The 25,892-nt window shown below is 42.5% G+C and overlaps 2 long non-coding RNA genes across 2 annotated transcripts; one reads left to right on the top strand and one right to left on the bottom strand.

Annotated features, from left to right (window-relative positions):
- Positions 1-12,533: 12,533 nt before the first annotated feature.
- On the top strand, positions 12,534-15,181 carry LOC121846601. Its single transcript, XR_006083523.1, has 3 exons — positions 12,534-12,727; positions 14,818-14,940; positions 15,085-15,181. It is a non-coding gene; the product is annotated as an uncharacterized LOC121846601 (long non-coding RNA).
- On the bottom strand, positions 14,714-15,499 carry LOC121846602. Its single transcript, XR_006083524.1, has 3 exons — positions 15,474-15,499; positions 15,074-15,176; positions 14,714-14,877 (listed from the first exon to the last, which is right to left on the bottom strand). It is a non-coding gene; the product is annotated as an uncharacterized LOC121846602 (long non-coding RNA).
- Between the last annotated feature and the right edge of the window lie 10,393 nt (positions 15,500-25,892).

The following is a 25,892-nucleotide window of genomic DNA, read 5'->3' as shown; positions in this document are numbered from 1 at the left end:
AACATCTGACACCCTACCTCTTCATAGAGCATCTTAAATCAGACATATCAGTCTTACTCCCCCCCCACACCCCCACGCACACACACATAAAAAATAAGAAAAAAAGGTTACACTTGTCTTAACCTACTAGCTTTGACTTTGCTGATAACTTCTTTATTGAGCAAAAATGCACTTACATGTATCGGTGGTGACAGTGTTTCCTAGCCACAGTGCAGTGGGCAGCTGGGAGGAGGTGCTCTTATTCTCCATGGACTGTGATATGTGGTTGTCTCACCAAGTTGAATGTAACTGTAAGTCAATCTGGTTAAGAATGTCTGCTAAATGACAAAAAAAATAACATTTTAATCTAAAATGATGGATCATGGAGCCTGAGATATACTAAGGAAACAAACAGCCATCTTTTTCTGGGCACATTGATTTCCACATGAAGAGCAAATACATCCACTCTGTTTGCTCTGGAACCCTTGTGGGTCAGACAAGTTTGCCTTGGACATCATGTCCCAACTACAACATTTTCCGACAAGTTAGAACTGCCAAAGGGGGCGTAGTTGCAATCTACTGCAGAGATAGTCTGCAGAGTTCTGTCATACTATCCAGGTCTGTGCCCAAAACGTTTGAGTTTCTACTTTTAAAAATCCACCTTTCCAGAAATAAGTCTCTCACTGTTGCCGCTTGTTATTTTATTTTTATTTTTTTTTATTTCACCTTTATTTAACCAGGTAGGCAAGTTGAGAACAAGTTCTCATTTACAATTGCGACCTGGCCAAGATAAAGCAAAGCAGTTCGACACATACAAGGACACAGAGTTACACATGGAGTAAAACAAACATACAGTCAATAATACAGTAGAAACAAGTCTATATACGATGTGAGCAAATGAGGTGAGATGAGGGAGGTAAAGGCAAAAAAAAGGCCATGGTGGCAAAGTAAATACAATATAGCAAGTAAAACACTGGAATGGTAGATTTGCAGTGGAAGAATGTGCAAAGTAGAAATAAAAATAACGGGTGCAAATAGACCCCCCCTCAGCCCCCAGCTGTTCCCTGGACACCATATGTGAATTTATTGCCCCCCATTTATCTTCAGAGTTCGTACTGTGACCTAAACAGAGTTTGTTAGGTGACCTAAACTAGGATATGCTTAACACCCCGGCCATCCTACAATCTAAGCTAGATGCCCTCAATCTCACACAAATGATCAAGGAACCTACCAGGTACAACCCTAAATCCGTAAACATGGGCACCCTCATAGATATCATTCTGACAAACTTGCCTTCTACTGTCTTCAACCAGGATCTCAGCGATCACTGCCTAATTTCCTGCGTCCGTAATGGGTCCGCGGTCAAACGACCACCCCTCATCACTGTCAAACACTCCCTAAAATACTTCAGCGAGCAGGCCTTTCTAAACGACTCATCCCGCCAGTAGAGGATGCCTAGTTGTTCTTTGAAAGTGCTTTCCTCACCATATTAAATAAGCATGCCCCATTCACAAAATGTAGAACTAAGAACAGATATAGCCCTTGGTTCACCCCAGGCTTGACTGCCCTTGGCCAGCACAAAAACATCCTGTGGCGCACTGCATTAGCATCAAATAGCCCCCGCGATGTGCAACTTTTCAGGGAAGTTAGGGACCAATATACACAGTCAGTTAGGAAAGCAAAGGCTCGCTTTTTCAAACAGAAATTTGCATCCTATTCCAAAAAATTCCAAAAAGTTCCAAAATTCTCAAAATTAATTCCAAAAAGTCTTGGGACACTGTAAAATCCATGGAGAATAATTGCACCTCCTCCCTGCTGCACACTGCACTGAGGATAGGAAACACTGTCACCACTGATAAATGTATGACAATCGATAATTGCAATAAGCATTTTTCAACGGCTGGCCATGCTTTCCACCTGGCTACCCTTACCCCGGCCAACAGCTCTGCACCCCTCGCAGCAACTTGCCCAAACCCACCTCACTTCTCCTTCACCCAAATCCAGATAACTGATGTTCTGAAAGAGCTGCAAAATCTGGACCCCTACAAATCAGCTGGGCTAGACAATCTGGACCCCTACAAATCAGCTGGGCTAGACAATCTGGACCCCTACAAATCAGCTGGGATAGACAATCTGGACCCCTACAAATCAGCTGGGCTAGACAATCTGGACCCCTACAAATCAGCTGGGCTAGACAATCTGGACCCCTACAAATCAGCTGGGCTAGACAATCTGGACCCCTACAAATCAGATGGGCTAGACAATCTGGACCCCTGGGTTAGACAATACAAAATCAGCTGGGCTAGACAATCTGGACCCCTACAAATCAGCTGGGCTAACAATCTGGACCCCTACAAATCAGCTGGGCTAGACAATCTGGACCCCTATAAATCAGCTGGGCTAGACAATCTGGACCCCTACAAATCAGCTGGGCTAGACAATCTGGACCCCTACAAATCAGCTGGGATAGACAATCTGGACCCCTACAAATCAGCTGGGCTAGACAATCTGGACCCCTACAAATCAGATGGGCTAGACAATCTGGACCCCTACAAATCAGCTGGGCTAGACAATCTGGACCCCTACAAATCAGCTGGGTTAGACAATCTGGACCCCTACAAATCAGCTGGGCTAGACAATCTGGACCCCTATAAATCATCTGGGCTAGACAATCTGGACCCCTACAAATCAGCTGGGCTAGACAATCTGGACCCCTATAAATCAGCTGGGCTAGACAATCTGGACCCCTACAAATCAGCTGGGCTAGACAATCTGGACCCCTACAAATCAGCTGGGCTAGACAATCTGGACCCCTACAAATCAGCTGGGCTAGACAATCTGGACCCCTACAAATCAGCTGGCCTAGACAATCTGGACCTCTACAAATCAGCTGGGCTAGACAATCTGGACTCTCTCTTTCTAAAATTATCTGCCGCATTTGTTGCAACCCTTATTACTAGCCTGTTCAACCTCTCTTTCGTATTGTCTGAGATCCCTAAAGATTGGAAAGCTGCCTCGGACATCACTCTAGACCCAAACTGTTACAGACCCATATCTATCCTGCTCTGCCTTTCTAAAGTCTTTGAAAGCCAAGTGAACAAACAGATCACCGACCATTTCGAATCCCACCGTACCTTCTCCTCTATGTAGTCTGGTTTCTGAGCTGGTCATGGATGCCCCTCAGCCACGCTCAAGGTCCTAAACGATATCATAACTGCCATCGATAAAAGACTCCTTGCTCGCACACGCTTTTTCAGTTCTGCCCACACATTATCTATAGGATTGAGGTCAGGGCTTTGTGATGGCCACTCCAATACCTTGACTTTATTGTCCTTAAGCCATTTTGCCACAACTTTGGAAGTATGCTTGGGGTCATTGTCCATTTGGAAGACCCACTTGCGACCAAGCTTTAACTTTAACTGATGTCTTGAGATGTTGCTTCAATATATCTACATATTTTCCTAACTCATGATGCCATCTATTTTCTGAAGTGCACCAGTCCCTCCTGCAGCAAAGCACCCCCACAACATGATGCTGCCACCCTCGTGCTTCACGGTTGGGATGGTGTTCTTTCGCTTGCAAGCCTAGAAGGCCCGCAACCCGGAGTCACCTCTTCACTGTTGACATTGAGACGGGTGTTTTGTGGGTACTATTTAATGAAGCTGCCAGTTGAGGACTTGTGAGGCGTCTGTTTCTCAATCTAGACACTCTAATGTACTTCTCCTCTTGCTCAAGAATAGTATAAGATTTTCAGAAACAAAGTCCTGATGCTGAGTATCTGATGCTCCAGATTGTCACGCCCTGGCCTTAGTATTTTGTGTTTTCTTTATTATTTTGGTCAGGCCAGGGTGTGACATGGGTGATTTATGTGGTTTGTTTTGTCTAGGGGTTTTGTAGTTTATGAAAACCGTAACACAGATACTCAGCTAGTCTAAAGAAGGCCAGTTTTATTGCTTCTTTAATCAGGACAACAGTTTTAAGCTGCGCTAACATAACTGCAAAAGTATTTTCTTATGATCAATTAGCCTTTTAAAATTATAAACTAGGATTAACTAACACAACGTGCCATTGAAACACAGGAGTGATGGTTGCTGATAATGGGCCTCTGTGCGCCTATGTAGATGTCCCATTAAAAATCAGCCTTTTACAATACTCATTTACAAGGACAATTCTATGTGACCCCAAACTTTGAACAGGAGTGTATGTTTTGAGCAGAATAGTTTTTTCTTTGACACAACTGCAAACTTCAAGGTGTAGGGCATTCAGGGAGTTGGTCTGATGGTGACTTTGGGTTGTCATCGGCCTCCCTCCTTACTTGTGCCACATCATGAGGATACCTATTAAGATGTGCCTCTTGACAAGTATATCAGGTGTTAAATGAGGTGAAAAGAAAATTGGGGTAGGACTTTAAGCTAGACTGGATACTCCCAGTTAGTCTGTCAGAGAGGTGTTGGTTGAAAGAGGCATTAATATTGAAAGCCTTGGGTCTTTAGTGAGTCACTGTGACTAAAGGAGTCTGCATACTAGGTTCGGTTTGCTCCTAGCAGAACTCGGCTAGGCGAAGTAAACGTCTGTGCCTCGCAGACTCCCTTAAAAGACATTTGCTTAAAAAACTAGACAAAAATGGCAATAGTAGTTTGACCCTTTTGAGACGCCTTAGCCACTTCTTCAAAATAGTCTGAATTAATCTAAGATAAATTAAGAAATCGGTCATTCATTTTCACATTTTTGCCGAGGAGGTCTTAGTCGCGCAATTTTACATCTAAGATGATTGGTGCAGTATTTCCCAATGAAAAAATGTGTTGAATGACAGCACTTAATTGAAGAATCCCTACTGTTGACCAATCAAAGGGGCGTAGACTTTGGCTACATAATTTCGGCTTGCCTCGACAAAATGTTTTACATGCCGAAAAAACCCTTGCTGAAGACCAAACGAACAAACATCACAACCTATCGTCATAATATACGCACAAACTGTGAAAGTGATTCCCATGTGGACGCCTTTAGGCATAGAGGAGTCAGGCAAGTTCAGACTGCCTGTTCCTCCTCACAATGAAAAATAAAAAGGTGACATTCACAGGCCTGACCTGCATGGATGGCTGGGACAATGAAGGTCAAGGAAGAGACATACTCATGTCCTGCCATTTAACAGCACCTTTGAAACGGTGGTATTTTCCTTCATTTCTTTCCAGGGGGCATCTCTCAAAGGGGAGACACTCTGGCAGTGGCCATCTGTGTGTGTGTGTGTGTGTGTGTGTGTGTGTGTGTGTGTGTGTGTGTGTGTGTGTGTGTGTATGTGTATGTGTATGTGTATGTGTATGTGTATGTGTATGTGTGTGTGTGTGTGTGTGTGTGTGTGTGTGTGTGTGTGTGTGTGTGTGTGTGTGGCTTTAACGATCTGTGTTACCACCATCTGACTCCACTTGTGAAACCTCTTCATGTTCCACCCACTGAGTTTCCACTCCTCCAAAATGTCCTTGAAGACCTCCACAACCAGAGATACATCCTAAAAGTGAATAAATGTGCTAGATCCATTTTTGTTATGTTATTGTTTATCGTTCATTCTGATGATCATGGAATTGTTATTTTGGGGATTTTCAAATTGAAGTTTTGTTGTGGAAATAAAAAAAAGGCAGCATAGGAGGTCATTGTGTAGAATTCTGTAGATTTGGCTTTGATCAGATAGAGCTGATGCAACCAAAATGTCACCACTCATTCAGCGCGTCCACTGGAGAGGAGCTCTTTTCATCTAACCTTTTATCAACAATACCACACTTTACGCCGTGACGGCAGTGGAATTCCACATTCAATGAGCGCCGTTCTGCCCATACCAAGCCCTTTTTTCAGCATTCCCAATGTGCTTTGAAGAACTGTTGCCCAGTTGGCAAAGAGAGAGTGGATATAAGCGCCTTGTTGACAAGAGGTGAGAAAAACAAAGTTAATCAAACACTTCAGGGTGTGTATGATGTCATGAGTCATAAAAAAAAGGTTTGTTTTGCTGCTAGTTACAACACAGCGAGGCCGTTCAGACGAGGCTGTCCTGTGATATATAAGGCTAGTTCAACTTTGGTCATTGACACACCTCATCTCACAACCCACAGTCTCTGTATTTCTCCACTAGCCTCCTTCCCAAAGCTTTGTCACCTCTTCACAGGTGTCACCTCCCACTGGGTACAAACGGGTTGAATCAATGTAGTTTCAACGTAATTTGTCAACGTATTGTGACATGGAATCTATGTGGTAAATATGTTGGATTTGGAAAAAAGTGATCAACTTAAACTGTTGTTTTGAGGGTTATATCCACAGGATTATGTCATCATGGTAGCATCATTGTCGACAAGTTAACAAATGATATGTTGGATTCACGTCTCCATCTCAACTAAAAATAAAAGTCAAAGAATACGATTAAGTCAGTGGCCCTGATGGAACTATCCAAGCAACAGATACAGCTCCTTTAAATGTTCATATTTGTTTGCGTTGTCAACCAAACACAATTCAATACTACTTTTGTAAGAGAGTCAATAGCCTAAAGTTAAGGCTATCTTACAAAATAATGTAACAGTATTTATCGAACCATTCAAACGAGTAACACATTCATGGCCACATCTTGAGGTTACGATAACAATAAATGTCTTCTTATGTAACCATAGAAAGTGTGCATATTCGGGGTCGCAGGTCAATTGCTATGATAATCTGCAATACGTCTTGATCATTTGGACCATGTACTTTTAATGTAATCTCAACTGCTATCCAGGTCATTTGTTTGTGCTATTAGATGAGGTACAGTGATAACACATTAAGTTGTATAAATAAACAAAATATCAGACATAGTATTCTTATTTCATCTTTGGTGTGCTTTTCATTTTCCATTGGAATTTGGTTATGCTTTAAGATGGTTGAAAGCAAAACTTTTGGCTGTTTTTGAGTAGATGAAAATAGGTTAGAATCTCATCAACGTATCTATCAAATATAACCCAATTCTTCACATTGAAATGATGTGTTGTGCTCAGTGGGCATTCCATTGTTGTATTCCAGGTAAACATCATTCCACACAGACAGTGACACATTGTACAGGCCTATGATTCACAACAGGGTGTTTGTCAGCGTGGGTGTTTGACATCCTGGGCGACCATGTTCTTCTGTAATGTCCACCTGTTCAGTAAACACCAGGGGATGCTCTCAACCCAAATATGGCCATGTAGGCCTACAGAAATCTCTGTTGGGGGACACACAGTAAAACATACAGGCCCTGGGCTGACATAACATGACCCAGCAAGCAGATACCATGAGATGAGATGGCTCAGGCATCAGAGCTTGGCATAACATGAACATATTTCATAATTTGCCTCCCTTTCTTTCTTCCTTCCCTCTAGCTCTCTCCCCCCTCTCTTTCCCATCGCTATTCCTCTCCTCCCATTTTCTGTATCCCTTTCTCCCCTGCCGTCTCCCTCCCCTCCTCCCTGTATCCCCTCCCTGCTCTCTCCACATTCCTCAGTGAGTGGGCGGAAGGTTCAATGGGGATGTGGGAGCCCGAAAGGGCAAGGGTTCGCTATTCGCTAGACTCTGCCAGAGAGATATGTTTTATCAGCCATTCCCATCTTACTGAATGCGGCTACTCCGCTCCAGTAAGTGTAAGTGGGTCACTGGACTGTATGGTTGTCCGGAGCCTTGAAGGGGGCAGAGGGTTTGAAATGTGCCTCAGACAGCTGCTCTATACTGGGGTCACTGGATAGAGAAGTGCTGCAGTTCAGTCACAGTGAACAGATCAGCTGCTCTCTCTCGGGATAGAGAGGACAGTCACAATCATCAGCTAATGAGTGGAGGACCCCTGGTGGACACTAAGCGCTACTCCAGCTCCGCTATAAAATAGATCTTCGCTTTTTCCTTGGAAGTCCAGACTGTTTTATTGGGATGTACTTTGAGACAAGCTTGAGACAAGTGACAGATAAAAACCATTCAGGTTACATGACTTTAACTTATCTGTAATGTTGCTCATAACAGTATTTATGAATCCTAGTGACTCAGCGTACAGATCTAGCCAGAGATCATCTGATCTGGAATGGATTGTTTTTTCTTGCATAATCTTGCTGCAGTGACATGACAGACAGAGCCATTGTTTCCTCAGAAAGAGGATTCCAAAGCCTTCTCTCACTATGTTTGTCTTAGAGCTTTTATCTTATCTCTATCTCAGTGCCTCCAAACAAACTGGTTTTAGATGCAGTGCTGGTCCGTGGGCTGAATGAGTAGGCGACAGAGACACAGGAAGTAGTGGGTGGCCAGTGAACTGTATTTCCTCTTCCTGTCTCCTCACTCCCTATCCCGGGTTATTACTGCAAATCTCAGCTACCCACCATACACCCACATGTGCTTTTGGGAGCACACACGCATAAACACACATACACACGCATAGGTGTATAAACACACACACACACGCACACACTTACTGATGCCAAATGATGTCCACGTATAATTATAGCTTAATAAGCATTCAGTACATTAGCTGTTCAGAGGCATGTATTTTTGTCCTCTAGGAGATGCATCATATTTATCCTCCTCTTCAGCCATTACCCTCCCCACCTACCTAGCTGGCTCATAGGCCAGAGACAGCAGGTGGCAATTAAGTGGGTGTCCATCACTCAATCACTCTGTCTATCACCATTAACGAGGGAGGGAATGCAAGGCAGGACAATACCAAACACAGTGATAATGTGGCCTGTCACACCTCTACTGCCTGCACCTGAACCACAAATATACGCACATGCATGGACACACACACACACGCGCACACACACGCACACACACACAAACACACTCACACATACACACACACACACACACACACACAGTGCGTTGAGAATATTCATACTCCTTTACTTAATACACACTTTGCTGTGTTACAGCCTGCATTCTAAATTGATTAAACACACACAATACCCCATAATGACAAAGTGAAAACATGTTTTTAGAAATATTTGCACATTTGTTGAAAATGAAATACAGAAATATCTAATTTACATAAGTATTCATACCCCTGAGTCAGTACTTTATAGAAGCACCTTTGGGAGCGAATACACCTGTGAGTCTTTCTGGGCAAGTTTCTAAGAGCTTGATCAGTGCTAGACAATCATTTTGAGGTCTTGGCATAGATTTTCAAAACTGTAACTCGGCCACTCAGGAACATTCAGTGTTTTCTTGGTAAGCAAATTTAGTGTAGATTTGGCCTTGTGCCATCAAGTAGACTGAACAAGGTTTTCCACTAGGATTTTTCCTCCATTCTGTTTCTTTTTTGTTCTGAAACTCCCCTCTCCTTGCCGATTACAAGCATTCCCATAACATGATGCAGTCACCACTGAAAATATGTGGAATGGTACTCAGTAATGTGTTTTGCTGAATTTTCCCCAAACATAATACTTTGTATTCAGAACAATAAGTTGCTTTGCCACATTTTTTTGCAGAATTACTTTAGTGCCTTGTTGCAACAGGATGCATGTTTTGGAATATTTTTTATTTTGTACAGGCTTCCTTCTTTTCACTCTGTCATTTAGGTTAGTGTTGTGGAGTAACTACAATGTTGTTGATCCATCCTCAGTTATCTCCTATCACAGCCATTAAACTGTAACTGTTTTAAAATCACCATTGGCCTCATGGTGAAATCCCTGAGCAGTTTCCTTCCTCTCCGGCAACAGAGTTAGGAAGGACGCCTGTATCTTTGTAGTGACTGGGTGTATTGATACGCCGTCCAAAGGGTAATTAATTACATCCCCATGCTCAAACGGATATTCAATGTCAGACTTTTTCATTTTTACCCATCTACCAGTAGGTGCTCTTCTTTGTGAGGCATTGGAAAACCTCCCTAGTCATTGTGGTTGAATCTGTGCTTGAAATGCACTGCTCGACTGAGGGACCTTGCAGATAATTGTATGTGTGGGGTAAACATGAAAAAAAAACATAATTCCACTTGGACATTACGGGGTATTGTGTGTAGGCCAGTGACAAAACAAAATCTCAATGTAATCCATTTTAAATTCAGGCTGTAACACAACAAAATGTGGAAAAAGTCAAGGGGTGTGAATACTTTCTGAAGTCACAGACACAAACAAGCCACCCCCCCCGAAAACACACACACATGACAGATGTTCCAGTACATTGTACAGTTACCTCCCCCCCCCGTCCAGCTCAGAGAACAGAACACGTACTGGCATGATTTATCATGGTGAATCACACAGGCCAATTATACAGCATGCAGAGAGAGGTGTTGCTTTTAACCAGGACACTGGCTATTTATAATGGCATGGGCGTGCACACACTCATTATAGGGCACAGAAGATGGTCACAATGGAAGGGTGGATGAGGGGTAGGGACTGGTTTTGAATGTCACAGGGAAGGTATCCTCTTATCTAAATGGCTGCGGCGGGTCTATTGAAAACACCACTAGAGGACCATTTTAGAAGGAGACAGAGAGGCCCTCGACCCCCTATACGTAAAATGTATGCATGCATGATTGTAAGTTGCTTTGAACAAAAGCCTCTGCTAAAAGGCACATACAGTATTGTTATTAATATCATTATTATATATTAGAAGGAAGGAATAGAAGGGGGTGTTGAAAATCATTGGTGTTGTACTGGTTGGTACACTGGGACATGAGAGTAGTAGAGGGGTTGAGACGGTGGTTGATATGGAGGCTCAATTTGCACTGAAGAGACATGTTTCTGTTCCATCTTGTTTCAACAGGCCAAAACAAAGTCATATGGAAATACTGAAAAAGCAACTGTCACCGACATGAAGTCAATGCTACATTACGTATATCACCAACAGTCATACATCTGAGATCAACCGTGGCAATTTCAGGATAGCCTATCAATTAATATCATATAAAGCTGTGGTGGGTAGCATCAAATAAATATGAATATATTAACCAACCTCCCAACCATGGAAGGCAAACTCTGGAAAAAAAATATTATTTTTACCTTAACAAACTTCTGCTTAATTGGCTTGTTAAACTCTAATTAGTCTAACAAGTTGCAGGAAAACAAATAAACAAACATAATTATCATATCAAATACATTAGCTGTTGGGGATGATAGACTCATTTGACAAACACTTTGTTCTTCTGGTTTTCATTAAAGCTTTTTTTCCCACGTGCCAATCATGCTGCTCCATGCATCAGAGGGAAGTGTGGAGAATTGCTGCCTCATCTACCCTAGCTAAATTCAGAATTTAAATATATCTGTTGTTTGTGGCAATGATTCTGTATTTAAGTGTAGCTGCCTCATTTTGAATAAACTGTGCTGAATAAAGCAGCATTCTCAAACCATCATCACAAATGCCATTGATTTTTTGCATTGACCAGCATTGACCAGCATATAGGGTTGACCAGCATATAGGCTTGACCAGCATTGACCAGCATATAGGATTGACCAGCATATAGGCTTGACCAGCATTGACCAGCATATAGGATTGACCAGAATTGACCAGCATATAGGATTGACCAGCATATAGGATTGACCAGCATTGACCAGCATATAGGCTTGACCAGCATTGACCAGCATATAGGTTTGACCAGAATTGACCAGCATATAGGCTTGACCAGCATTGACCAGCATATAGGTTTGACCAGCATTGACCAGCATATAGGATTGACCAGCATTGACCAGCATATAGGTTTGACCAGCATTGACCAGCATATAAGATTGACCAGCATTGACCAGCATATAGGATTGATCAGCATTAAACTGCCGATAGCATTGATCAGCATTGAACTGCATATAGCATTGTTCAGCATTAAACTGCCGATAGCATTGATCAGCATTGAACTGCATATAGCATTGTTCAGCATTAAACTGCCGATAGCATTGATCAGCATTGAACTGCATATAGCATTGTTCAGCATTGAACTGCCTATAGCATTGATCAGCATTGAACTGCCTATAGCATTGATCAGCATTGAACTGCCTATAGCATTGATCAGCATTGAACTGCCTATAGCATTGATCAGCATTGAACTGCCTATAGCATTGATCAGCATTGAACTGCCTATAGCATTGATCAGCATTGAACTGCCTATAGCATTGATCAGCATTGAACTGCCTATAGCATTGATCAGCATTGAACTGCCTATAGCATTGATCAGCATTAAACTGCATATAACATTGTTCAGCATTGAACTGCATCCTCATGTATTCAAACTCCCTCACAACACAAACATGGAATTGTTGAATCTGGTAGAACAAAAATGTGGAAAATTACAACAGGAACAAACTCAAGAGACAAGGCTGGTAAGAGGTAAGGGGTAAAAACCTAAGGAGGATGATCTGAGTGACTTCATTATCCGACATGTAAGAGCATGCGGTGCTGCTGTACCCACAACTGTTGCCATGGCAACCCTCTTGTCATGTCAGCTGTGTCTCATCTTGAATGAATGGTAACCTGAGTGACATGTGAGGGCCCTCCCCCAGGAGCATGGGGCGGAGTGGTAGTGCGTCAGGCAGCCAGGCAGCCAGGACACACCCACGGCAACCAGGGCTGTTTGTTTGTATCCTCCATGCCAGGATATGGTGACGTTGACGCTGGCTGGCTGGCTTCCTACAAGACTCTCATGTTCTCACCGGAGGGACACCATAACAACAACAACAACAACATAGCAACTCCTCCCTGTTCTGTGTAGAGACACCTCTGGAGCTGGAGGACTATATTTCCTGTAACCTCTATCAAGGAATGTTTGTCTCTGTGCAAAGCCTTGTTTGGAAAAGTAGGTATTGAAATGCAGTTATCCGGATCCATGCGGCTTTTGTGACACCTTGATAGGGGCATGAATAGAGGCAGGTGGAAACCAAGCAGATTAGAATGGATAAGACATAAGTAGGACACCTGAATGCATGTGCTTGTACTTGAGGAGTTCACTGCCTATGAGCAGCACTCTCTCCTATATCTGCAAACAGACCTTTTTGCTTCCACTGTTTTTCCTCTTGATGTCCTCCATTCTCTTGGGTGCAGATAGGAGGGATGAGGGGATGAGGAGGAAGGCACGGCAGGTTTCCATGACAACAGCTTTTTATTTGCTCTTCCTCCATGGCGTTGGTGGAGAGGAAAGGGTCTGGCAGAGATATTAGGCAGAGAGACAGGCTGGTGGGCCGGGGTGGGCAGGCGGGGGTGGAAGCCAGCTCGCTGGAAGCTGGCTTTGTCTAGAACAGAATGTCCTCTTTGTACACACCCCTCCCTGTCAGCCAACTTACCGACTCGCTGCTTGTTTTCCAACACTAATACCCCAGCAAACCACATTGGGACTGTTTGTCCCACACCAGCCCAACATGGGCTAACCCAGCAAGGGCAAGCCGACACCAAGCCCAACATGGGCTAGCCCACACCAAGCCCACACAAGCCCAAAATGGGCTAGCTCACACGAACCCCAACACTGGCTAGTTCACACCAAGCCTAGTCCAGACCAGACCAACATGGGCTAGCCCAGCACAGGCTAGCTAACACCAAGCCCAGCTTGTCAACTACTTCATAATGTAGAAGCGGAGACTCATTAGAATATTTGTGCGTGGGTTCTTGCATACAGTTCTTTTTGTGTAACCGTTACTGAGAGTGTCGTTCCAGTTTAAAAGGAAATTTCACCTTGGCTCTGGCACTGTATATAGTCATTACTATATTAACAACATTATGTTTTGTCATAAACATAAAAAATCACCACACCACAAGCTAGAAGAAGTGAATTTGAATTTCACTAGAAGAGTTTCAACTTCCTGTGTATTCCCGCACTCATAGTGAATGCACGACGCACGGCGTGGCCAGAGAAGGAAGCACTGCCCCACACCAAGCTGTACAAAACGAGGCAACGGTGTGCTTTAGGACCATGTGGACGCCACCGAGTGGCCGGGTAGGCTATTTGGAGTGCTTATCCGACTGGATTACTATTATTATTATTTTTCTTTTTAAGTTGTCCTTCCCACTTCCAAAGTTGTGCCCCTGAATAGGAGCATTTACATTTAACATTGCTGAAAGATGTCCAATTGCTCTATCGAAAAAGGACAAGCATATCTACACGCACACTAACATATACTGCAATCAGTATAACATAGAGGCTTCGCGAAATGCCACAAAGCAGGACTACATTCATTTTCAGATCTCGTCCACCCTGTCAATACACCGGATGAGGTCAGTGGGTGTATCAAACCCAGACACGCCTTCTTGGTAGCCAATTATGTGTGAAACACATCTCACTGACTTAGTAGTGCCTCGAACACAATCAAAACAAACCCAGAATCATATTAAGGTGAAATTTCCCTTTAAGTGTTCTGTTGTGTAACGCTCAAAAAGTGTTTATCTTATAAAAAAAACAAATACAGTATGTGATAACAACAACTTGGTTGTCTTTCTGATGCATTGTAACACATTTCCTAAATAGGTCAAGACATGAAAATTATGCAATTTATGCACTGAGTTAAATTGTGATAAATACAAATCCTATTAAATAACAGAGAAAACTGCTGAATTGGCATAGAGTGGGCTGCCCTGGGCCAATGCCTTGGCGCTAATGTGGAGTGGATGAATAGGGCACATTGCCCCAATGTGGGCAGCCGACATGGGGCCAATATTTTAACCTGCATTTTTGTTCCTCTCTGATAGAGGGTTGATGCTGACCATGGAAGACTTGGTGGACTTTGGAGTTTCAAAATAAACCTTTTTTGCAATAATTCACAAGGACAACACAATCTTGAGTATCCATGTAAACATTTATTTCAACATCGTGAAATATTCAAATCAATTGATTTAGGGGTTTGAGCATGTCATACTGCATGCAAGTTCCTCACTGTACGGGTGTCACTATCTTCACAGACAGATGCATCCCAGACAAAGTACACAGGATGGAGGGGCTCAGTGAACGGGGTCTGGACTCTGTGGAGGAAGATCATTCTGTCAGATGTTGAAGAAGGACAGAGTTCTTGCACTGTGGTCCAGGTACACTCCCAATACTACTATTGAGGGGCGGTAAACAAGTGGGCCTATGGCAGTAGTCTACATATTATTGTGCCAGAAAACCCAGCCACTGCAATGACTCTCCAAACCCCAGAACTGATCACTGCCTCCAAACCTCTTCTGCAGATCCATTTCTATGAGACAGCTAGAGAAACACGGTCCCCGCTGTTTTCTATCTCCCAGTAGCAGGTTCCAGACAGACCTTCTCTACACAGCACCTGGGGTGAGTGGTAAATCTGTATAAGTGACAAGGAACAGATTTGGCCTCCCAACTCCAAGTCACCTCTCTGTCCCCCTCAGACAGATACACATTTTTATTAGCTGTGTGTGTGTGTTTGTGTGTGTTTGTGTGTGTGTGTGTGTGTGTGTGTGTGTGTGTGTGTGTGTGTGTGTGTGTGTGTGTGTGTGTGTGTGTGTGTGTGTGTGTGTGTGTGTGTGTGTGTGTGTGTGTGTGTGTGTGTGTGTGTGTGTGTGTGTGTGTGTGTGTGTGTGTGTGTGTGTGTGTGTGTACTTACAGGTTCTTCCGTCCCTTAGCAGTTTGATATAGGTCACATGGACCATGACTATTTCTTGCACATGCTCACACACACATCCTCACTCAAATGGGCACAAGCACACACATACACAGAGCCGTGCACAGATTTCACACACCGCACACACACACACACACACACAAACACGGATAGTCTGTCTGAGTTAAGCATGACTCACCTCCTCTTCACCTGGAGTACTGCCAACCCTCTCCAGCCTCCACCCCCTTCATTTGCGTGAGCCCTTCAATTCACTCCAGCTCCACTGTAGAGAATTTCAATAATTACTATTAGCTTTAATCACTAGTCTTACACTTAGGGGTAGGGACCGCAGCATGTCCCTGAACATACTTCAACACACTTAATACATTGATTTATTGCATTGAGCCTGCTGTGAATGGGCTTTCTAAGGTGAGTGGGGAAAAAATGCAAAGCCTTTTCCAGGATATGCCTACATCTCAAAAACAATGGATGAAGTTAGCTTTATAATGACAAGTGAAAATGACCAGTGCAGTGTTGAAATCGGGGAAGTGTAGCATCCAAGGCATCAGCTGTGGCCTCCACATAATGACAGAATTAGAGGTCTACTAATAGCGTTGACTAGTCACGGCACAGCACCACTTGGGAGAATCTTTGGGGAAATGATCCAATTTCCACCATGGAAGATCTATAAAGCAGAGAGGACACTGAAAGGACCCCCCTCTCCCTCCCTAATCCATATTGCCCCCCGGAGACACATGTTTCGATACTCCTACACATCTCCACACCACCATCACCACCACTATCCGTCCACCTCCACAAGCAGCATTGTGGACAAACCCAGAATAACAATGTGATCTTATTTTACCTCTTAAAGAGACATGGCCATGGTTTGCGTCAGGAGCTGCTATTTCAGCTGTATATCTGGACGTTTTCAACGTTGATAGATGTATTCTTCTCTTCTGGGAGGTGTGGTCAGTATAATACAGCTTAAAGGGGGAGCAAATGGGAAAGGCTTGCTATCTATGTGATTGGTGCTTGTACTTTTGTTACATACAGTGACTTCTGATTGTACAACGTTCTTGAATTGCAGTGGCATTTGTATCCCTTTGCAACCGTGAAAAACTTTAAAATTGACAAATACACTGAACAAAAATAGAAACACAACATGTCAAGTGTTGATCCCATGTTTCATGAGCTGAAATAAAAGATTCCAGAAATGTTCCATACTCACAAAAAAAAACATATTTCTCTCAAATTTTGTGCACAAATTTGTTTACATCCCTGTTAGCGAGCATTTCTCCCTTTCCAAGATAATCCATCTACCTGACAGGTGTGGCATATCAAGAAGCTGATTAAACAGCTGGGGACAATAAACGGCCAATCTAAAATGTTCAGTTTTGTCACACAACACATTACCACAGAGGGAGCATGCAATTGGCATGCTGACTGCAGGAATGTCCACCAGATCTGTTGCCAGATAATTTAATGTTAATTTCTCTATCATAAGCCGACCTCCAACGTTGTTTTAGAGAATTTGGCAGTACGTCCAACCGGCCTCACAATCACAGGCCACGTGTAACCACGCCAGTCCCGGACCTCCACATCCGGCTTCTTCACCTGCAGAGACCAGCCACGTGGACAGCTGAGGAAACTGTCAGTAAACCGTCTTAGGAAAGCTCATCTGCGTGCTTGTTGTCCTCACCAGGGTCTTGACCTGACTGCAGTTCGGCGTAGTAACCTACTTCAGTGGGCAAATGCTTACATTCGATGGCCACTGGCACGCTGGCAAAGTGTGCTCCTCACGGATGAATCCGATTACATCTGCCGATTACAACTGGTGGCAGACAGCCTGTATGGCGTTGTGTGGGTGAGCAGTTTGCTGATGTTGACATTGACATTGTGAGCAGAGTGCCCCATGGTGGAGGTGGGGTTATGGTATTGGCAGGCATAAGCTATCCACAACAACACAATTGCATTGTATCGATAGCAATTTAAATGCAAAAAGATACCGTGACGAGATCCTGAGGCCCATTGTAGTGCCATTAATTTTCCGCCATCACCTCATGTTACAGAATGATAATGCACAGCCCCATGTTGCAAGGATCTGTACACATTTCCTGGAAGCTGAAAATGTCCAAGTTCTTCCATGGCCTGCATACTCACCAGACATGTCATCCATTGAGCATGTTTGGGATGCTCTGGATCGGCGTGTATGACAGCATGTTCAAGTTCCCGCCAATATCCAGCAACTTCGCAAAGCCATTGAGGAAGAGTGGGATAACATTCAACAGGCCACAATCAACGGCCTGATCAACTCTATGCGAAGGAGATGTGTCGCACTGCATGAGGCCAATGGTGGCCACACCAGATACTGACTTGTTTTCTGATTCACTTCCCTACCTTTTTGTGTGACCAACAGATGCATATCTGTAAATGTTATGTTTATTCATTGTTTGATTAAAGTACTGGGGGTAAGCAAATTGGCATGTCCCAGTAGTGATGTGTAGAGTTGTAGTGACAAGTGACAAGGGATTAAGAGATATATTATTTTGAATGCAGTAAAGTGAACAAAAATATTTAATATATTGTCAGAATCTATAAAAACAAAGGAGGTTATTAATTAAAATAACCATTTTTGTCCCTCAGTTTTATGTCATAGGTAAATGTTAAAGCCTTGTTAATCACTCATTACAAAGACATACAATGATCTTGAGCATTCCTTCCCGTGGCAAACTGTTATTGGCTAATCACACCCTTTTAGTACGTCATAAATTTGAGGATTCCATTGATAATTGGTGTGTCTAAATCAAAGTGTCACTTGGTGTTAGTCAATTTTAATGAACGTTAATTACATTGTTAGCAAAAATGATTAATCATATCACTTCAGTAAATTATTTTTAAAGGGTTTAAAGACCTTATATTAGAGAATATGTGGCCTCCGTATAAGAAAATCCTTGATAACCTAAACATTTGAATTGGTGTTACCATCATACTGGTGGCACAATGGTATCATAATGGTAGGAATGATTCTGCCGTATTAGTTGATTTAGACACACATAAATGATGTTCATTTTTCCCAAAATGCCATGCCCAAATGCCACCGCAATTTAAGAATGACCATTGCGATCCTATTTTAGCAGAGGTCTTGTTTTTTCTTTCGTCATCCGTTTTGACTTGGCAGTGGAGCTCAGAACCAGAGCAGACAGTTCTGTTGTGTGGGATAATCAGTATGAGTTAAGCAACACGTATGGCAGCTAAGCCTGAACACATCCCGGTTCACACAGCCTCTGCAATGCTGCATTCACATAATAGCAATCAACATCTAACAGAGAATCCACTGCCAGGACACAGCACTATCTGCTGCAGTCAATAAACTTCTGGAAGAACTGGTCCAGGCAGCTGGCACTTACAGCAACCCCCTTCATCTGACTGTATGTTAGTGCAGCTATACTAGAATTAAACATTCTGTTAATTTCATCTGCATTCCATTCCATTAATTGAGGTTGCACAGACACACATACTAATACGTAAGTTTAAATGTGCACGTTTTGTGGCATTCATCACTCTTCTCTCACATTAGTTGAATTATTACTAATGTTTTGGGGTCCTGAGTGAATAATGGGACATTGTGAACAAGCCTATAGCTGAGAGAGAGAGCGAGAGTATGAGGAGGCGGTGAAGCAGTCAGCATTGGGTGGAAAACCGTGGTAACGAACAGGAAGCCGCAGAGCGTGTAGGAGGTAAGGCAGAGGATAGCAGCACTCACGTTGGCCCGGCAGCTCTGGTATTTATAGCCTGGCTGTGGTCGGCACCAATATGCTCCTCTGTCTTGTGTAGTGCAAGAACAGCAACATTGGAGGGGCTGCAAAACTGTCAATCTGATCAGACAGGTCTGGTGAATAGGTGTTTTGAATTGCATGCTTATCTCTGGCATGTTTTATTCTGTTTGGTCCCTTGCCTTTGGTTTGTAGACTTAATGTAGCCTACATACAGTAGCTTTGGCTTATTTCAGAGAACAAGTGAAAATGTAAAATCCCTATCTTCAGGAAACATGCCCCCCAGGTATACCTCCATTTTCTCACGTCCATGTGCACCTCATGGTGCCATCCCAGACCACAATGCAGCGAATTGAGAAGTAGCGCCCTGACTCAAATCACAAATAAATTAAAGGGGAAACTGGCTTGTTCTGCCCACAGTGCGTCCTTTCTCTCATTTGAAACAAAGCAGATGTCCTTTCTTGGGTTAGTTTAATATTTGCTCGAACTCAGGTTCCTGCAACTGTCAGTCTAACTCTTACACCAAGTGTAGTCAAAATAACATGACAATAATACCACACGTCTTAAGAGAATGATTGAAAATACAGCAGACCTAGCCTACCCACAAGATTTTATTTTATTTGACCTACTTGTCCACAACAGGGTGGTTATGATGTGAACTATACTGTTGCTTTACCGCCACCCACTGGACTGCGGAGAAACTACTCGAGGCATGCACACACACAACTTTAGTTATTTATTCATGACTCACACAGATGCTCATAAACAGGGAGGGGAAGGGAGGATGACGCAATGCAGAAAGAATGGCGCCAAGTGCAAACCGTTAAAACCTTAGTCTCCCGAATACAAGCCTACTAATCTCACGTATGAATCAACAATGGGAGTGATGTTTTCATGCTCCTCTCCAAAAAACTCAAGATGTTATTGGTTAGTGAAGAGCTCGAAATGTCCACATCATCAGCCACAAGAAGCTGGGCACTTTTAACTCAGTCAAAGAAACCAAAAGTGGACTTGTGTTGATGTTCTGTGTGTCCTCCGCCCAGAAAGAATTAGTGTTGATGTTCTGTGTGTCCTCCGCCCAGAAAGAATTAGTGTTGATGTTCTGTGTGTCCTCCGCCCAGAAAGAATTAGTGTTGATATTCTGTGTGTCCTCCGCCCAGAAAGAATTAGTGTTGATGTTCTGTGTGTCCTCCTCCCAGAAAGAATTAGTGTTGATATTCTGTGTGGCCTCCGCCCAGAAAGAATTAGTGTTGATGTTCTGTGTCCTCCGCCCAGAAAGAATTAGTGTTGATGTTCTGTGTGTCCTCCTCCCAGAAAGAATTAGTGTTGATATTCTGTGTGTCCTCCGCCCAGAAAGAATTAGTGTTGATGTTCTGTGTGTCCTCCACCCAGAAAGAATTAGTGTTGATGTTCTGTGTGTCCTCCGCCCAGAAAGAATTAGCGCTTCATGCTAGGATATGTTATCCAATGAGAGCTTTTGTTCCTGACCCACTACAGTATTTTAGCTGTCAAACTTATGGTAATGTTGCAGAAGTGTGTAGGAGGGAGATTCTGAGATTTAAGTGTGCAGGAGTGCAAAGGCCAAAGGAGTGTTTCGTTTCAGTAGAAAAAGCTGTATGTCAATTGTGGGGGTGCTCATGTTGCTGATCAGAAATGTCTGGTGCAAGAGAGATAGTTTGAGGTTGCCAGGGTTCGAGCAGTGAAGAAAGTGTCATCCTGAGGCAGTGAGGAAAGTAGATGGATGATGTGCAAAGGGTGAGGGAGACTGAGAGGATCCCTGTAAGTAGTAGTAGGCCAGTACAGAGTGACTCAAAGAGTCATAAAACAAAATGCAATTCCATTCCCCAATATTAAACATATTTTCACATGACCCTCCCCTTGTACTGTAAAATAAATTGAACATCCTCTCCCTGCTTAGAATGAACTCAAAATGATGTTTATGACCAAAAACAACAATAACTGTAGCGACCCTGTGTTTATCAATGTGGATATGGCCACTTCAGTATGCTTTTGTGGCACCGTCGATGCCACACAGGGCTACGGGCCAGAATATTGAGAGTTTGTCGACCTCCACAGACAAGCTCACTCTCCCAGCCTGTTTCATTACTTCACAATCAGAGCCGACTGCAGACAATGATCAGTTAGGGGGAATCAGATTTTATACATTTTGATTCAATATTTACAATGATATAAAATATATGCAACTCATTTTCAGCCAACAGGTTTCTGTGCCAATGCACCACATAACCACTAAACAAAGCATACCGAGTTCGGTCACTTTAATATCACAGTTTTATGCATTTGCAACACCAAAATAAAGAGACTATGTCAATATCGACAAACAGAAAATAGATCCCTCCCTACCTTGTAGGTTTACCCAATATCGAAGGCTTGGATTGATAATCTCCAAATGTCAAACTTTTTGGTGTTTTGTAACAGATGTCTCTTTCCATTCATCAGTTGGCCACTGCACAATTTGGATGAATTGATTGACTTTATTTATAAGTTAAAAAAAATACATTTATACACAAAGATTTTTAAAAGTGACAGGGATTGCACAATAAAGTTGGGACTTATTTCCATTGTGGTCCCTATTTTTTACTCAAATACATTTCAATTTCATAAATACAGACACATTACAAAGATACAGACAAAAGGATGCTCAGCCTCCAGATAAGTTTCAGGGGGGAGTTTAAGTACAATTCTTACAAGCTTGTTGGGCTGGTAACTTATTCTTTAGATGTTTGGGAATCCTGGTGAACCATGATGTGCATAATCAAAGTGACATTGGACTAGCTCACTTGCCAGAGTCTTTAGGGTGTCTATAGCTAAGTTTCCACCCAATTCGCGACAGATTTTCATGGGAATATTCTAAAATCTTCATAAAAACATTTCAGAGTTTCATTTAGGAAAATGAAGCGCTGATTTTAAGACATTTGAGAAATTGACCAGACATCCATATGCATTCAGATCGGACATGGAGCAGACAGCTCCATCAATAAACGAGGGATGTTGGCCAAATGAGCCACATTAACGTGTCCTTAAAAACAGCTATAACAATGACAAAAAAACACTATTCTTAAAATAATAATGGTCCACCTCACGGTTCAGCTGTAAGAGATTTGAGTACTAAATATATCAGGGCATTGCATACATAGGCCTTATAGGCTTAGGTGTCCACTGTGTGATATAAATATTTTAATAAATATATATACAGTGCATTCGGAAAAGCATTCAGACCCGTTGACTTTTTTCACATTTTTCACAGTCTTGTTCAAAATTGATTCAAATATTTTTTTCCCTCGTCAATCTACGCACAAAACCCCATAATGACAAAGCGAAAACAAGGGTTTTAGAAATGTTTGCAAATGTATATAAAAAAATGTAAAAAACAGAAATACCTTATTTACGTACACTACTGTTTGAAATTTTGGGGTCACTTAGAAATGTCCTTGTTTGTGAAAGAAAACCATTTTTTTTGTCCATTAAAATAACATCAAATTGATCAGAAATACAGTGTAGACATTGTTAACATAATAAATGTATATTATAGCTGGAAACAGCTGATTTTTAATGGAATATCTACATAGGTGTACAGATGCCCATTACCAGCAACCATCACTCCTGTGTTCCAATGGCACGTTGTGTTAGCTAATCCAAGTTTATCATTTTAAAAGGCTAATTGATCATTAGAAAACCCTTTTGCAATTGTTAGCACAGCTTAAAACTGTGGCGCTGATTAAAGAAGCAATAAAACGGGCCTTCTTTAGACTAGTTGAGTATTTGGAGGATCATCATTTGTGGGTTTGATTACAGGCTCAAAATGGCCAGAAACAAAGGACTTTCTTCTGAAACTCGTCAATCTATTTCTGTTCTGAGAAATTAAGGCTATTACATGTGAGAAATTGCCAAGACACTGAAGATCCCGTACAACGCTGTGTACTACTCCCTTCACAGAACAGCGCAAAGTGGCTCTAAACAGAATAGAAAGAGGAGTGGGAGGCCCCAGTGCACAACTGAGCAAGAGGACAAATACATTAGAGTGTCTAGTTTGAGAAACAAACGCCTCACAAGTCTTCAACTGGCAGCTTCATTAACTAGTACCAGCAAAACACCAGTCTCAGTGTCAGCTCCGGGGTGAGGTCAACTTTAATCATGGGAATTGATGGGAAATGATGTAAATATATCACTAGCCACTTTAAACAATGCTACCTTATATAATGTTACTTACCCTACATTATTCATCTCATATGCATACGTTGATACTGTACTCTATATCATCGACTGCATCCTTATGTAATACATGTATCACTAGCCACTTTAACTATGCCACTTGGTTTACATACTTATCTCATATGTATATACTGTACTCGATATCATCTACTGTATCTTGCCTATGCTGCTCTGTACCATCACTCATTCATATATCCTTATGTACATATTCTTTATCCCCTTACACTGTGTATAAGACAGTAGTTTTTTTGGAATTGTTAGTTAGATTACTTGTTCGTTATTACTGCATTGTCGGAACTAGAAGCACAAGCATTTCGCTACACTCGCATTAACATCTGCTAACCATGTGAATGTGACAAATAAAATTTGATTTGATTTGGGATGCTGGCCTTCTAGGCAGAGGTCCTCTGTCCAGTGTCTGTGTTCTGTTGCCCATCTTAATCTTTTCATTGGCCAGTCTGAGATATGGCGTTTTCTTTGCAACTCTGCCTAGAAGGCCAGCATTCCAGAGTTGCCTCTTCACTGTTGACATTGAGACTGATGTTTTAGAATAAGGCTGTAACGTAACAAAATGTGGAAAAACAGAATACTTTCTGAATGCACTGTATATAGCCTATATAAAGGAAGAGAAGCTTAGGCCTAACCCCAGAGAGATAGAGAGAGATATGCCAGGGGCATGCTTCAACACCGAGCTGTCTTTATGCCAGATGGCTACTGCGTCTGCGATTTAGATATAGACGTACAGAAGGAGGCTAATTCATAAAAATGATATCTAAAATTTTTTTTTATAAAGACGAGCGTTATGTTATATTGTTAGACTATAAGAGTAACTCTGGTAGACCTGAAACAGACTTCCTCACCTCAAGTTCAAGTGTTGAGCCAGTTGGAGCGCTGGGGAACACTGCCTTCATATCATAGTCCTGCAGTAGCTAAAGTTTAATAATAGCCACACCATACCAAGCCTTCACAAACGTTTCTAAACTTTATTATGGTAATATAAAAAGTAAGTCAAGCCATTGTTTATAGGGAAAAAATTAGTAGAAAGGTGAATGTAAAACCAGGGTCAAAACACACTACCCTCCCCTGTGCCCAATAAAAAATATATATTTTGGACCACTGACCCCCTCCCCAGTCAATTTAGATGTCCTTTAGTACATGCCTCACGCACTATATGTGGTTCCTCTGGCCCACACTACGCAGTTGCGGTAATGCACCAATGTTGGATGCCAACCGCACAATAAAAAACATTAAAGGAGGCCGCTAGCTAGGGGACACCGGTACAGTAGTATTTTCACAACTGCTCCGTGATCCTTTTGAAAAAGGTCAAAGGTAATCGTTTTTAAATGTTTGCATGCTTTTTCTCCTTAAGAGAAAACAATCGCTGATTCACAGGGGGTGTGGCAGACTTAAAAACTTTTCCACAAAGGACACTTCCTTGTCAAAATGAGGCTATCGTGGAGCGGAAGACAATCGTCCGTTTGCCTACTAATGAGGACGGAGGATGGACATTTTCCAAATGAGAAAACCCTAGCGTCATTTTCCCCCGCCTGCTTAACACTGCTTTCCCACAGTTCTGGTAACGTTACGGTGAGGGAAGTAGCTAGCTAGCGTAGCCAATCCAACTCTGCGTGGCACTATAAAATAAAAAATAACACATTTTTTTGGAAACTTTGGCAAAGGGTAAAGTCTACAAAACGCAGTCCACTCTGTTACAGATTCTAGTTTTGGAAAAAGAAGACTATGGCTATCAAATGTTTCATCAATCATTTATTTTTGCAAAATGTCGTCCAAAATCCATCTTGCTCCGTCTTCTCCCACTGCCGGCCAATGGGCTTCCTCTCATCACCATATTTGGTAGTGAGTGGAAACGCCAAACGGATGCTTCACATTTATACATCCGGTGCAGTATCTACCTAGTCTGGTACATGAAATCGTATTTGTCACATGCGCCGTGAAACGCTTACTTGCATGCAAACAATGCAGTTCAAGAAATAGAGTTAAGAAAATATTTACTAAATAAACTAACGTGAGGTCAATATAAAAAGGCTGGATGCCCATTTGATTAATTGTTCAGCAGTCTTATGGCTTGGGGGTAGAAGTTAATTAAGGAGCCTTTTGGTCCTAGACTTGGCGCTCCGGTACCGCTTGCCGTGACGTAGCAGAGAGAACAGACTATGACTTGGGTGACTGGAGTCTTTGATCATTTTTTGGGCCTTTCTCTGACACCGCCTAGTATATAAATCCTGGATGTCAGGAAGCTTGGCCCTAGTGATGTATTGGGCCATACGCACTACCCTCTGTAGCGCCTTACGGTCAAAATGCCGAGCAGTTGCCATAACTAGGATGCTCTCGATGGTGCAGCTGTAGAACTTTTTGAGGATCTGGGGACCCATGCCAAATCTTTTAAGTCTCC

Source organism: Oncorhynchus tshawytscha, linkage group LG05, assembly GCF_018296145.1.
Source record: "Oncorhynchus tshawytscha isolate Ot180627B linkage group LG05, Otsh_v2.0, whole genome shotgun sequence".
Classification (NCBI taxonomy): Eukaryota; Metazoa; Chordata; class Actinopteri; order Salmoniformes; family Salmonidae; genus Oncorhynchus; species Oncorhynchus tshawytscha.
The sequence above is the reverse complement of the archived record's forward strand: the minus strand, read 5'-3'. Positions and strand labels throughout refer to the sequence as shown.